Source organism: Danio rerio, chromosome 1, assembly GCF_049306965.1.
Source record: "Danio rerio strain Tuebingen ecotype United States chromosome 1, GRCz12tu, whole genome shotgun sequence".
NCBI classification, from domain to species: domain Eukaryota; kingdom Metazoa; phylum Chordata; class Actinopteri; order Cypriniformes; family Danionidae; genus Danio; species Danio rerio.
In genome coordinates this window covers 39,896,546-39,913,332 of record NC_133176.1, presented here as the reverse complement: position 1 = coordinate 39,913,332, position 16,787 = coordinate 39,896,546, and the positions used below count along the sequence as shown (strand labels likewise).

At 35.5% G+C, this 16,787-nt stretch overlaps 1 protein-coding gene across 1 annotated transcript in view; it reads right to left on the bottom strand.

Annotated features, from left to right (window-relative positions):
• arhgap10 (Rho GTPase activating protein 10) overlaps nucleotides 1-16,787 on the bottom strand; it is a 130,820-nt gene that overhangs the window by 112,920 nt on the left and 1,113 nt on the right.

Here is a 16,787-nt window from a genome sequence, read left to right as displayed (position 1 = left end):
CTTATGTACTGGCTGACTAGCTATAGTATACACAAATTGTTATTTGCTAGTTAAACTTTAACACAATTGCTATTTTCCCAAGTTATATCAAATTCTTAATTGGATGAAGCGTTAAGAATTGCAGATATATGGATTTATTATTGCCGTGGTGGTAGTCAGAAGCTGGAAAACTGGGAAAATACCCCTCCCCTATCCCTGAATGCATGTGCTGGATGAATGAGCAGTAAATCAATGTATTATATCTGCTTGTTTTAACCAAGATTATATGTCAACGGCAAGCTTCTTTTTTTATTATAACAACATTCCCTGTTATATGTCAATCTGCAATTTTGCAAATCTTCAGCTTATTCCTTTAAGTGCTGTTAATTACCATACATTTCTATTAATTGCAACATTTTCCTGTTATTCTCATGGAAAGTTTTCAGCTTCGAAAATTCCTGGAATTATGCAACCCCAATTACTAATGAACCAATTTACATGGGAAGAACCTTTACTTTAGGTGTAGAAAAAATGCAAAGGGAAGAATTTGGAAACATTCAATGATTTTTAATACTCAATATTTGCTCAAGCTCAAGTTAAAGTACAGTATATTAACTTAAGTGTTATGCATAACTAAAGACTGAGAACAAGTTTAACTTAAAGAGCTCCTATTAATGAGTTTTTGAAAATGACCGGAATGAACCGCCAACTTATCCAGCACGTTTTACGCAGCAGATGCCCTTCCAGCAGCAACCCATCACTGGGAAACACTCATACACACACGTACAAACTGTACAAAAAAATTAAGCTTACCCAATTCACCTGTACCACGTCTTTGGACTTGTGGGGGAAACTGGAGCACCCGGAAAAAACCCATGCGAACACGGGGAGAACATGCAAACTCTACACAGAAATGCCAACTGACCCAGCCAAGGCTCGAACCAGCGACCTTCTTGCTGTGGGGTGACAGCACAACCTACTGCACCACCATATCGCCCACAACAAAGCACTAAAGTGAATGTAAACATCCAGCTGAGGTTTAAATCTGAAAGTTAAAAATATAGATTTTTTAAATGTTGTTTAAATGATTAGTCGTTCGTGCAAATCTTTTGCCTGTTCGCATCAACGTCAACAGGAAACAATACCAAATATGAACTACCGGATCTGGTAAAATGTGAATGCGTCTTCCGCTTTAAGCACTAGCGGAGTTCAAAGGATCATGAGATTGATCATGACAAGAAGAATACCGTCACTGAGAGATGGCCAGACATGTTGATGTGAGGAATAAAGGTTTAAAGTTCATTTTCACAACAACACCACAGTATTCATCTTATTCTCCGCCGTTGAGTGGGTGCTGCCATTTGAATCTGTTTGGCTTGAAACTTCCTGTCTCATTCTCTTCCATTCATTTTTTGACGTTAAAAACTGCTCGTTACGCTGCTTGATGTTGCAATTTGATATTTTCTTATTATATTATTCTACTTGGTCTGTATAGTCATGCAAACATTTGTTTGTAGAGCAAGTAGTTTGACTGTTTTCTGCCGTTTATAATTCCTAGTCATTTCTCACATAGACGACTGAATCGGAAGTTCTACGACAATCGCGAAAACAGGCGCACTTCCGCATTTTAGAATAAGGTCAATAGCCAACGGTGTGCTGTGTTTGTTTCTGTCATTTTTTTGATGATCGATACAAAAACCTATGCTGCATTTGTCGGCCGTTTGTTATTAAAGGAAGAATCAACAAAGACTACTAATGTATGGGACTTTGTCAGTACTGTGTGTACACAGTGACAGTAACACAGTTTGTAGCTATGGACCAGTTTTTTTCTTTCTCCAAGTGTTTCTCTTTTAGACACAATGTGAAGTGTAATTAAAACACTTGCCTTGTTTTCTGTTGTTTGCAAAATATGTATAATTGTGTGTTGTATGTTGTAATTGCTCTGCGCTGCTTGTAAAATGCTCATCTATTATTGATCAGTGCTTGCACTGTATCTCTCAGATTAAATCTATGAGCTACTTCACATTTCACATCCAAAATCATGTTAAACATATCTTCCTTTACCGATTTAAATGCGATTTGTGCTAGCGATCTTCATGATGTTTGCTGCTATGATCACCATAAGCTGATCCTCACATGCGCGGTGCGGTCAATTTTTAAATAAAAATTTAACTTTTGCCGCTGTGCGGATTAATACTACATCTGAGTTGTTATTACTTGGGGTTGTGGCTTAGAATAGAGTAATATGCTGGTATTTAATGGCATTTCTTTAATGCAATCCTGCATTGGGCTCACACATATACTCTGTGCTCTTGACTACTTGGACATTTCTCTCAATATCGCGCTGAACACAATCAACCAATCACAATAGACTGGCTCATCGGAACAATGAGAGCAGATCAGCCTCACGCAAAGGATGGATTTGGGAACAAATGAAATGCTGAACAAATCATGTATGGGAGTCCTTGGGATAATTAGGTTAGGAGACCCCCAAAACCCTTTTATAATTTATAATGCATAATAGTTCTTTAACTCAGACTTTGTCCACATTATCTTACTAATTTAAACTATTCATGTTTTAATTTGGGTGCACCAGTTACAACTGCATAGTTTACTGATTTGTATTAAAGTGGGTCCAAAACAAGTAGTTTCCCAAATATCATACAACCTTAAGTGAATGGATGATCAGATTCCCTCTTGAATTACATTCAACATTATATATGCTAGAGTAGTTATACTGACACTGTTAAACATTTATTTTCATGCAAAACACTTTGTGTTCACTATGAAAAAAAAACATATTAAATGCTTGTCGTAATCAACTATAAAATGCAATATGATTACTTAAATGATGTGCGCGCAGGTTTCACTTTCACTGCAGCTCATGGCTGTCATCACTTTGAGAAAAAAAAACATACATGGAAATCATACTTTCTGCACAGCTCCCATACGATCATCAAACTGAACGTTATTTACAACTTTATTACCTGTTATTCACAGCCTATGCATGTTCTGTTCACTAAAGTATACATCATTGTCAAGCATGCGCACATTCACTCGGTTTTAAACAAACTGTGATTTTTACGGCCACGAATTAGTCATTACATTATGGCAGAAATGACATTTTTGGATGAATCATACACCTTATAAATACAGTATGTGACGCATTTAGAGCCATTTGGAGGTGTCCATGTTGATAACATAGTTGCTATCCATGTTGCTGGAAAGAAATTGTGCGACTGCCTTTATGGTTCTCTACTGACCTTGAAATTAATTGGCTGAATCATAGAAAAGCTGAATTAGGTTCGCGAGGGTCAATTCGAGATTGTGATCTCTTTTTGAATAATCATGCAGCCCTTTTGTTGGCCAGTACATTTCCCCATACATAATTCTGATGAACAAAATCATTTTGAGGCATTTTTCCTCCATATATTAATTTCTCAGCAATTTCAGCACAGGGGCTTGCATTTGTATATTGCAGATAGGTTAGTAGTTGAAATTTAACTCTTAAGTGCAACTTCAAAAGACTCAATAGACAATCAGCATAACAGTGATGCTGATGTTTCCCTTTATAAAAATCATTGGTGTTAATACAATGCAGCTAACAGTGATGAGACCAGTGACAGGAAACCCTGTTTAACCGTTTGACTTTGGAAACAATACAAGACAACAAAGAGTAATTGCTTGCACCCGATGGCATTTTTTTTTCCACAATTAAATTACCTCACTTGAAGGAGGACAGAGTACATGCTCAGTTCAATACTGCATGTGTGTGTTCCTGGACTCTGCCTGTTTGTCACAGACAAAGGGTGCATATTTCATGTAAACAAACAAACGTAAAAGACATGGCTGACATATTACATCACCAAAACTGATCACAGTCATATCCAGACCATACATAAAGTGAGAAGTCCTTAATAAACAACACAAAAGGCCTAAATGTGCATCAGGCATTATGCAACGAGGAAACCCTCCCCATGAGCAACCCAGGTTCATAACTGCCCAAATTGTTTTTTAACAATCCATAACGCAAAATGACATTTACGTTTGAAACTTGTGCCTTCTTCACATTGCAGCTGACAATGAGGGCACAGTTACCCATCAAACTAAATTATGAGCGGGACTGGTGTTTACACAACCATCTCTTTGTCTGATCTTTCCTTTTGCAGTCACAGATCTTTTCCAGACCTCGCTCCCTCACTCACCCCTTCATTCTTTCCTTTCCTTTTCTAAGGCCTCTTTTGGCTTAAAATTCTAAAAGTTTATAATACAAAGCATTTTTTTTTTCAGAAGAGCATGACATCATCCTCAACCCTCCTGGCTCAGTTTCAGCATTAATTCTATGAAAGTATTCGAGATATGATCATTTATGTGGAATACCATTGCAGTTGTTCCAGAGCTGCAAAATGCCATGAACAGAGTTAGGAAACATCTTTGGTTTTCGATTCTAAAATCTACAAATCGATTTGTAGCTATTGCTAAACAAAAGGAAGAGCATATTTATCAGAATAAATTGGCATTACAGTTCTGGAAAGCCATGCAAGTGAATTGTAACTCAAAGTAAAGCTGGGCAGATAAATGATATTATATTGACTCGTGATAAAATTTGTCAAAAACAATGATAAGCTAAGGACTTTTTTAGGGCCTACTCACACTATGCTATCCGAACCTTGCCCAGGCCTGATTCACGGATCGTTTGAGAAGTGTGAGTGTGCTGAATCGGGCTCTTGGGCTTTGGGGAGGTACGCTTATAGTGTGAGTGCAAAACGCGCCTAAGCCCGAAACAGAAAGCGAGACATGACTTTTAAGGGACTGTTAGATATGGATTAATTAATCATTCTTACTGTTCAATGAACGAAAACTGTCGTAGATTATTAAAGACGCAAACCCCTCACTGCACGACAGCTGCGCACCTTCAGCAACCTCCTAATTCCTGCAGCACGAAGACTTTATGATTGTTTATAAGCGCCAAAAGTGGAGGATCTGTTCAGTAAATTTTTGACTGTGTGTCACCGCATCCCAAACGACTTGATCAATATAGCTTCTCTTCTGTTAAACTGAACAGCGCAGCATCGATAGAGTAAGCGTGCCCAGGCCCGAATGTACTGTGAGTGCAGGCCGTCGGGGGAAACGGGAGGGGGGACAAGCGTGCTTTGGCCCGGTTCAAGGCAACTGTACATAGTGTGAGTACAGCTTTACTCTATATTATTCTTAGAGCCAATCACACAAAAGAAATCTGCAAAAAATGGGATCAAAAAGTGTGTTGATATTACATATGTACCCAATTTTCAGACACCCGAAAAATTATCTGCCAGAAATATTTTATGCCATTTAATGAACCGCTTTAATGAAAAATTTAATGGGTTTCGTCATTGTTGGGATACTCTTTTAAACTCTTTTGGAGGCATTAACAACTTATATCAAAATATATACTGTTATCATTCTATTTATAAATAATTATCAAGATTGCGTTTTTGCCATAACACCCAGTCCTACCTCAAAAGCAAAATAGCTCTTTGAAATTACCAACCAACCTTAGCCCACATTGGAAAAGATGCTCATATTAAGGATTATGGTGACAAAAATTAGGTTTATGATTTATGTAATGCATAAAATATGGATGGAATCAAAGTCATAAAATGGAATTACCTTAATAATGTTAAATTTTACAGAATTTTGAATAAATAAATCCAAACTAGTGCTTGCTATACACCAAATGTTGACAAGTATATGTAAAAATTAAACCACAGGTGTCAACAACAGTTCCTAAAGAGATGCACCTCTGCACAGTTAAGCCACAGTCACACAGCAATTTTTGCCCAAGAGACTTCCATTCATACTCATACAAATGTGACAGACCAAAAACGTAAGCTTACGAGACAAGTTTTGCAGTTCACTTTGTTGCAATGTTTAGGCTTGTTGAGCTCAAACCTGCATAATTGCATCACATGATTGTGAGACCAATTGAACTTCACAACAAGACCCCTCTGGACAGAAATTTAAAACATGGACTAGGCATGGGACGATAACAGTTTCACGGTATATCGCGGTTTGAAAAAGTCGAGGTTTTAAAACCGGCAAAATTTTTGGAAATACCATTTATAAGGTATGTATAAGATTTTTTTATTTATGTTTTTTTTAAGACAACAGTATCTTCAGCAGAAAAAATATTCAAAGTTGCAGTAAATTGTAAAGAAATCTGCGTTTTATAAACTAATGAAGACAACAGAAGTCAATGATTTATTTGAATTATTTAGCCTGACATGTTTACTGCTCCAAAATATTATAAATCTTTCTAAAATAATCTAAAATAAAATATATTGTGTTCGAAGGGGAAAAAAGTTTTTGTTTTTTACCCAGACATTTAAAAAGAACTTATTTCAGAGTAGTAATGGAAATACCGTAATACTGTGAAACCGTGATATTTTTATTTAAGGTTATCATATCCTATACCGGCCCATGCATGCCTAATATGGACTAGGGCAGCACAATAAATTGTTTCAGCATCAATATCGCAATGTGCGCACCCGCAATAGTCATCACTGTATTTATACAGAATATATACGATTTATGCAACAACAAAAAATCTAAGAATTTCTTGTTTCTAGTTCAGATATCTACATTTCAAAGCAAAAACAAGATTATTTTCCTTAATTCATTGGCAGATCGTATCACTTGTTTTCAGAAAAAACTCTTAATTTTGACTTATTTCCTTTCAAGTTGAAAAAAAATATTTTTATTTGATCTAACAAGATATTTGGACAACAAACAAGACAAAGGAAAGTAATAAAACCAAATTCTTTACCGGAATACTGTTAGACTCCCCAGAAAACCATCAAACAGTGCTGTTCAAACTATCTTGTGAAACTCTGTATTCATATCACATATTTATTGCGGAAAATTAAAATGTCACAATATAAAATTTTTCCAATATCGTGCAGCCCTAATTTGGACCAATCGCTCACTTTTTTAATTTGTAATCATCTTGCTTTATCCTACCCCTGTTCGCAGCGCTGTACGACAATTTTGCATGCACAAACTCTAGCATAACCACGCATTAGCAGTTCCAAGCCTAATTAAACACACCTAACTAATTGAGTCCTTTAGGCTTGTTTAAAACTTACAGGTTATTGTGTAGAAGAAAGGTTAGAACTAAACAGTGTTGTGCAGCCCTCCCATGAACTGAAAATATTCAGCCCTGTATTAAACCATAAAAATGCAATTTAAATATTAAGACTGTGTGTTCTGTGTCTCATTGAATGCAGGGGGAAAAAAAGTTTCCAAAGGAGAAGGTCAGGGGGAAAAAATCAAAGACTGGTTTGAGACAGAACAACTTATTGAATAGGCTTTGCATCCCACCCACCCTGAATTATTTGCTTAAAATGTTTACTTAAAATCTATGTGGTGAAGTTGCATAAAGAGCACCCGTTTTTCCAATTTCATCTTCAATTGCATATTAATAAATTATCCTTGTGATGTTTGGCAGATAATGCATTAAGATTATCTTGAGGGAGACACTTTATACAGTAAACTTTATATAATACAAATACTCACTTTGCAAGAGAGGTCTAAACAGTCTTCTGCTTTGCTTTGAAAATATCAGTGAGTGTACTTTTTTTACTTCAGAAAAGTGGAAATACTTTTAATGTTTCAGCAGAGCATAAACAAATCCTGCAGCAGCTGATGTATGCGTTTCCCCCCTATTATTGTAATGGCATCTATTGGCTGTGGAATACAAAGCCCACCATTTGTTTCCTATAAACAGTGACGAACAGGGATCACGTCTCCTCTGGGGAGAGGGGAGGATACGAGGACAGGTCAAGAGGTTGTGTGACAAAGACTAGCTGCTCTGTAGAGGAAACGAACAAAAACAGGAGCGCATCCTCTGAGTCTGTCTCTCTCATCCACGGAGGGATTCCTGTTCCATAGCAGCTGACAGCCTAACTGTCACACGGCCCTTTGAATCAAGGATTCCATGGCCAAATACATCCTCGCAGACCTCCAAAAGGTGGAAAAAAAATGTGGATTGAGTTGGATAGAAAACCAACCAAACTACAGATTCAAAAAAATATGTTGCATTCATTTACTCACCCTCCATAATGTACGTGACCATTACCCTCTAACTAAATCATGAATATGTGGTTTTTAGTGTTCATGAAAAAAATTCAAATCAACATAATAATAAAATTCAAATCAACAGTGACCCTCCCACTTAAAGAGACTTAGGACCACTCCCTACATTCAAAAACATAAGGTACAAAAAAATGAATGACTGGCTCAATGATATCATATATTGCGGTCTTATGAACATTTTGAATGAAATGAACATTATTTATAACATTATTACCTTGAATCCACTGCCACACTAACAGTCCTGAGCACATTCTTGAAGTCTGTAGCACAATCATGCTGTTGCATAATAGCATATAAAGCATTGACTGAAGGACTTTTGTAGCTAAAGTGTTTTTCTTACAGTGAAGATGCTTAAAACCCAGTTTAAACAGATTTAATAACTCATTTCTAATAACTGATTTCTTTTATCTTTGCTATGATGACAGCACATAATATTTTACTAGATATTTTTAAGATGCTAGTATTCAGCTTAAAGTGACATTCAAAGGCTTAATTAGTGTAATTAGGCAAGTCATTGTATAACAGTAGTTTTTTTTTCTGCAGAAAAACCAAAAATATATTTTGCTTAAGGGGGCTAATAATATCAAGCAATTGAAATAGGTTTCAAAATATTTAAACCTGATTTTATTCTAGCCAAAATAAAACAAATAAGCCTTTCACCATAAAAAAAAATATTATAGGAAAAACTGTAAAAAAATAAAAATAAAAAAAAAATCTGTTTTTTTGGAAATATTTATATATTTTGGAATTATTTATATATAAAAATAAATTCACAGAAGCGCAAATAATTTTGACTTTAACTGATAATCGTTTTGTATAATCATGATTACAATTATGACCAAAATAATCGTGATTATAATTTTTCCCATAATCGAGTAGCCCTATGTGTGTGCAGTCAACGTTATGAAAACACTCTCTAGACATTGCATATTCTGTGACGCATAAAACCTTGTTATGGAGATATGCACAGATCTCGGTTATATCAACGCTTGCTGCCATTAATGTGCTACTTGGATCATTAAAAATAGGCTGCATGCTATTAAAGTATGGATGGGTTGTAGGTGGATAGGATCAATCATTGGTTAAGCAAACTTTAACTACTTTCTCTAAAATATTAACATGTTTTAAGCAATCTTGTCATACTGGAACAAATATGCTCTCATTTAAAAAAAATTGCTCGTCACAGTTAGACATCTCCATTCTTACCACGAGTTTCCGAGTTTTCTTTTTGTTTATTTTGTAGACAATTGAGAACAAAAAACCCACTACAAAGATATAAATTATATCAAAAGAAATTTGTGCCAAAAAGATAATTAGTCCAAGAAAAATAGCCTACATGAAGTGTATATTTTTTTCATGCCCATCCTACACAACGGTGACTATTTGTTTCACTCCGTGTAAAATAAGGATTTAATTAATGATCCACTCTATTGTTTTAGCACAGAACCCTTGCTACATTCTTAATACAAGTCAATATTTTAAAAATTATGTGTTGAGCATCTGATTTTTCCTTGATGCGGATGTGCTTTCTTTTTCTCCAACTCACTTGAGGCGAGTTTATAGGCGGAAGGGTATAATAAGTGAAACTGGCCACAATTTAGTTTAGCCTGTGTCAAACTGGAATGAATACATAGGCCTACATTTAAAAATAAATAAATAAATAAATAAATACAAAGGCTGGTTATTTTACTGGAAACAAGGGACAATTGTGATAGGTTAATACAGATTTTTAAAGATTTAATATTTACATTAACAAGGAAACAAGCTTGACAACAAAAGATCAATGTTGTAACGAAAGCCCTAAAATAAATGTAGCTAGTTGACAGGAAGCATCAGTTTTTTATTGATATTGTGTTGTCTGAGATTGTAAGATTTCATACGAATTAGCCATTAAATCAAATGGTCTGTCATATATAGTCTGTTCTTCATAGCTTTAACAGAAGAGCATTACATTCAGGCCTGGGCACACTTCCGACATCGATGATGCGCAGTTAAGTAGAGGAGCGCTCTCGCTCAGCACAGTGGAGATTTCTTCAGTTATATCGTTAAAGTCGTTTGATATGCGTTGACACGCAGTCAAATATTTTGCCGAACAGATCAGCCACTTTTGATGCTCATTAGGTACAGTAGGTTATAGGCTCATAGGAGGTTTGCTGAATGTGAAGCTTTGGTGCAGTGAGTGGTTTGCATCTTTAATAAACTATGACAGTTTGTGTTCATTGAACAGTAAGAATGATTCATAAATCCGTATCAAACAATCCCTTAAACGTCACGTCTCACTTTCAGTTTCAGACTCAGGCCCGTTTTGCACTCGTCCCCAAGCGCATCGCGCCAAAGACCAAGTGAATCTCTTCCAACCGGGCCAGGGCCGGCCAAGTGAACCATGCCTGAGCCTGATTCAGAGCACTGACACTTCTCAAATGATCTAGGAAATGGGCCTCGGCACTGTGTGGATAGCATAGTGTGAGTAGGCCCTTAGCCTGCAATCGACTATATAATAGTTACGTTTTTTTTTTTTTTACATATAATGTTCCATTACTTAAAATGCCTTATTTATTATTTTTATAATTTGTATATAAAATAAAGGCTTATCTTATTTTGCTGTAATCATAATGCATTGCATATTCAATTCCTTATAACTCATTTTTAGTAGCCTAGATTCGTATGTATTTTACAAAAGGATTGTTTATAAGGACTGAGCTTTTAATAACTAATTCTCTGAATGAAAAAGGCCTGGGTGAATTGTTAGCCTAGTTGAAAATATCAAATCATTTCAAAAATTGTGTTCATGATGGAAGGGTAATTAACGATTAACCAATCTTTAATTTAAATGATATTTGATAACGTGATATTGTGCAAATTGACATCCCTAATGTCTTGTACTTATTCTTCTGTCATTTTTTAGGATCTATTGTGTTGGACAGGTTGGCAGGCACTGCTCTAGACCAATTGCTCAGGACAGGTTGTAGGCTAAAGGTAATAAAGTATCCACAAATGGAGTTCATTTTCTTGCACAGGGCAATTATTTTGCTTTATTAGTCCTCTATGCATGTAAGAATTAACCTTACTTTGCTTGTAAAAGTTTTTAAAAGAGTCTCAAAGCAATGGTCACTGTTGACTCCATTTACATGAACAGCCAAGGGCCAGGCATTCAGTTGAAAAGAGTTATTGTTCACCGAAGAAAAAAAAAATCTTACATGAACTTAAGGGTTAACAGCACATTCCAATGCCTCCAATATGTCAAGTCCCAATATTTTAATAAGTTCCAACAGAACAGCAGCAGTTTACTATCAAGAATGTGTTGAATCATACCCTGCAACAAGCAATGTCGACAGAATCACTGTTTATTGTGGATTTTATTGCATTTTGTCATGTAATGCTGCTTGCGTAGTGCAAATGAATGTATGATTTATTATGAATGAAACGACAGCTGCAGTACATTTTATTCCACTGACCCAGAATAGCAAGTTTTTGCAAAGTTGTTTCGCATTTCATAGTCAGTGAACTCAGACCTGCAAATTTGTATTAATGACCCATAGAACAATTAGCTATATGTCAGACTTTGAAAAACAAAAACGCAAACAAAACGTTGGATTAATGTTTCACTTAAACTGAACAAAATGCTGTATGTGTTTTATTAAATTGGATATTTAAAAAAGGCAACACATCACTCCATTTTTAAAAAAATAAATGAATAAACTGTGTGCCCAAAGTGTAGTGCAACCATGGCTTAAAATGTTCCAGAAAGTTCCAGGTTGTTGTTTGCTTCATTTCAGAGTGGATTCTTTACTAAGTTACTCATTACACAATTGGAATAGTTTGACACATGACTATCAGAGACTGAAAACAAAAGATGATGCATTGGCTATTATACTGTATGCATTATACTGTATGTACTGTACTATATGTAACAGCAGCACACACATGTGAGAAACACTATTTTCACATGCCACTGATGATCTTTCCTTTATAAATTTTACAAATGATATTTATGAGTTTCTTTTTTGACAAAAAAAAAAAAAACTAATGAACTTCATATAGATAAAAAAAAAAAACAGTCAAGCAAGTTGGTTGATTTCACAACCACTAGACAAACACGCGTAAGAGGAAGGATTGGAAACCATTGTGGTTATTTGCCTCAGTGTCACAGCCAATTCAACTCAAGATGGCACTTGCAAGTCTCTATAATACTAGGCTCCTTGTGAAATTATTTGAGAAAAAAGTATTTGCTGTATGTCTTTATGAAACATATGCTGTAGGCAGCGGTATATTTGAAAAAAAAAAAAGTTATTTTTCAATCTTTGAAAGTCTGTTTGAGGGCAAGTAGTTTGAAAATGTTCTGTTTTTTTTTTTTTTTTTTTTTAACTTACAACAACCCTGTGCTGCAGTAAGTATCATGCGCTGCAAAAATATGTCATGCTGTTTGTCTAAACCCCTAAACACAAGAATGACAGCTGTGAGTGAAGAACAGATTCATATACACCTCTGGGAACAAGCTTCCACGCATTAGATGAGAAGTGCAACCATGGCACAGTATATTTACGAAAACAACATATATTCATTTCCAATGAACCGACACCGAATGAAAGAGCGTTTAAAAGACATGGTGCGACACAGTGGCTCTTCTTGTGCATTTTATGGCCCTCTTCGAGTCTTTAAAATCTCTCCGCAGGTAATCATACAGGTGCAGATATATCGGTTCCAGCTCTGCTACTCGACCCTACAGTATGGCTGGGCGATATGGGCAAAATATCATATCCCGGTATTTTAGGAGGAATGCGGCGTGGTTTCCGCTACATTCATTCATTCATTCATGGAGGGGCACCACATCAAAGTTTATCCTGCCACAGCTACATTCCAGCTTCTCATTCAAAACTTTCAGTTGTTGTTGTTTTTTAATAGCACAAAATCGCATTAAAAGGTAAGTGAACTATAAGAGCACAAACTTTTCTGTAATCGTAGTGCTTTGTGTTATTTGTTTAACCTGTTCAGATGACATGCTGACTGACTGACATGTGCGTGATGCGCGAGGGGCCAGCAAACACAACGTAGCTTTCAGTTAGGATGAACACAGTTTCCATAATTATACTTTATAGATTATAGATTTATAGAAATTTATAGAAATTTCATTTGCAACCCTGACCAAACACACCTGTTTGTAATTATCAAGTGCTGCTTTAGGTACTATTAATTGGTTCAGGTGAGTTTGATCAGTTTTGGGACTGAATTCTGCAGGAAGGTAGCTCTTCAGGACCAGGGTTGGTGACCCCTGCACAAGAGTAACACGCGAAAAAAAGGAGAAGGCGAAAAAAAAAACAAAGGAGCAAATGATTGCTTCAGCAACCTAAACTATGAACAAGCTGCCACGTTCAACTATTATCATCGCATTTTGGACTATTATGAACTCAGAATGACGGAATTACTTTCTAACAGAGGTTATATGTGCTGGTGAAGATTAAAAATTCAGATGAGAGGTTTGCACTGACTGTGGGCTGTATGTTACATGTTGTTTTTGTACCCAAATAAGGACTTAAAGTATGCTGTGTGTAGTTTTTTGTAATTGGTAACATATCGGAAAGCGAAAGGGGCTGTACGTGTTCATATATGTTGCATTTATATATTTTATAAAATTGCAGACGTTACAGTAGGTTATTTCCATTTATCTGCAGTTATAAATAAATTATGTTCACATAAAGGCCAGTAATGAACATTTATGCAAGTATTTATGTTTAAAGCATCCGTTTTGTTAGAAGTGCTTCTTCTGTGATATGTGAATGACCCGTACAGCTTTACTTTTACATTTCCTCAAGCAAAAATGATGTTCACTGAAACTTTCTGTTCATTGGTACTCTTTTGGCAGTGAAAACCCAAGCCTGATAAAAGTGACCCATGCCAACTCATACAATACCACTTTGCAGAGTTCCAGAACACACCCTCAGCTCAAAGGTGTTTAAAAAAGTTGCATTGGTGAGCTTTTTTTCAACTGCCAAAATTAACTTCAATGTTTGATTTTGTTTAAAGTACACTGGGCCATTATGATAACTGAGATGTGTTTGCATATACATTTAGCATGACTAGCATAAGGTGACTAGTTTCATTAAGGTCCCAGCTTGTTATCTGTTAGAGTCATCATTGCTGTAAACAGCTCTTAGGTCACTGAATATCTATTCTATATAGACCACATTGCTAAAGTCACCTTAGTGGGCACTGGATCAAAGCCAATCCCTACAATCCTAAGGAATGCTCTGGATCCAGCCTGCTTTAGAAAGTCTCAGAAATGACAATAAAACATGAATCAAAGCATGCATGTATGCCAAGACAAACCCTATAACATGATGACTAACATATTGCATAATATTTACTTATATGCCATAGTTGTTTTCACATGTGCTTGCCAGCAAAGCATAAGGCAAGTAAGGTGACCATCACTAAAGTGCTAATACCATAATATGCAATATTTTTGTGCATATATCACAGCTGTCTTTTAACAGGGCTCCTGCTTAAATTAAATCACCAGAAGCACAAGTCAAAATACGCAAGCTAGTTGCAGATCTTGCATTTCCAATTGAAAATAGGGTGCAAACCAAATGCACTTTCACAGCAGAGCTTGTACTGGGACTTAAAAATCAGCACACTCATATGAATGGTACAAAAAAGTCAATGTCACAACAACTTCTGCTTTCTAAATAAAAGAGCCAATGAGCAATTGGTAAAATCATACTGATGCTGCTATAAGCTCTACAGAGCACAAAAGTCTAGACATGCAAGCACCGTTATGTTTTTCTCTATAGGAAGCTTTACAAATAGTTTAAAACATTTACAAATGAAATGTAGATTTTTTACTTGCCTTCTACCTACGCTGATCAGATAATAAAATATAGAGTTGAAACTGAAAAGTACAAAAACATTTTAGTTTCAAGCAGACCTCTCCAATGAATTGTCAAAGTAGCATTAAATTATAAAGTGTGGATTCAGAGAAAGACTGAGGGCTTAAGGTGAAATTTAGGACAAGGCCTGAAGTTTCCACTCACTACAAGTACAACACAATTCTGATGTTATATTATGTTTAACTTCTTTAAAAAATAATAATAATAATAAAAGTTAATTAAAAACACTTGTATAAAACATGCATTCAATTATATGCATCTGCAAAGACGTCTACTTCGAGATATCAAAAATGTGTTTCTTTGGTAAACATGATGATTACTGCAAGCTCTTTTTTCTTTTTTTATATAATTTCAGAAGTGCACTGACACATTTATGGAGGTAAAATGAAAAGCACTCAAAACTGAGTGATCTGTTAAATAAAATCTTTTACCTATGATTTAATTATGTACAACCACCAAATGAATGAGACTGAGGTAAAGCTGGTTTTATATTCACACATTCGTTTAGTGATAACTTGCTTCCTATATTATTTACCATGCTACTTCAAATATTCAGTTTGAAATCCCATGCAAACATGACTTCAAAACAATATTAGCAGCACTATTTTAATGGACTGTGAACTGTTGTATCCTACTTCGATAGCGAGTGCCTGCTAATATGATGTCAATAGGCTATATATTGCAAAGAATACTTTTCTGAAATTATATTATTAAGGAGAGAGTTAGAATGTGCTAATATAAATCCAACATTACCCCAATATGAATGAGAGACCTACTGATTGACATCGCCATTAATGACAATAATAAAAATAACAGTAATAGTAATAATAATAATAATTGGGGCTGGGTGATTATTTGATTATATTCCTCTGTGTGCTCCGGTTCTCCAAACCCCCCCCCCCCAAAGGTCCAAAGACATGCGATATAGTTGAAGTGGGCAAGCTAAAATTGTCCATAGTGTATGACTGTGAAAGAGTGTGTATGGGTGCTTCCCAGTGATGGGTTGCAATTGTAAGGGCACCCGCTGCGTAAAACATATGCTAGATAAGTTGGCGGTTCATTCCGCAGTGGCAACCCCAGATTAATAAAGGGACTAAGCCGAAAATAAAATAAATGAATGAATGAAAACATTTGTTTACAGTGGATGCAAGAAATCTGCCATTGAAAATATTATTTACAGGATATACACAAGTTATTTTATTTAGAAGTAATACTGCTTATTTTAAACTTTTAATATAAAGAACATTGACAACAATTGATTTTGTTTCCAAAAGTGCTAGTTATTAATTTTCACTTCGAGATTTTTTAGGCTAAATTGCCCAGCCCTAATAATAATAATAATAATAATAATAATATCACAACACATAATAAAACAACACATACAAATTCGCTTGTCATTTGCTTGTCTAATAATTTCTTGAAGGAATCTTGAGTTAACTAAATAACCTAAGATTCTAGCAATGGTCAAATTATCAGAGAAGTGTGTTATTACTGGTTGCTGGTTTTTGTTTTATGTTTCCTACACTTTAAGCCAAGTAAAACTAAGCTAACCAGGCCATCATTATGATGTGGGCAGTGGTTGTGTGGGCATATGCATCATGATTCTTCAGGCCTGCACATCTTAATTTAGCCATACAGTAGACCATAATCTGGGAACTGTGAAACAATTCGAAAAAGAAAAAGAGAAACGAAACACCCAATATAAAATAAACATGCCGCAAGTCATCTTTTTCTCATTTGCAAAAATACGTCATGCTATCAGAACAAATACTCATAGTAAAGATAAGT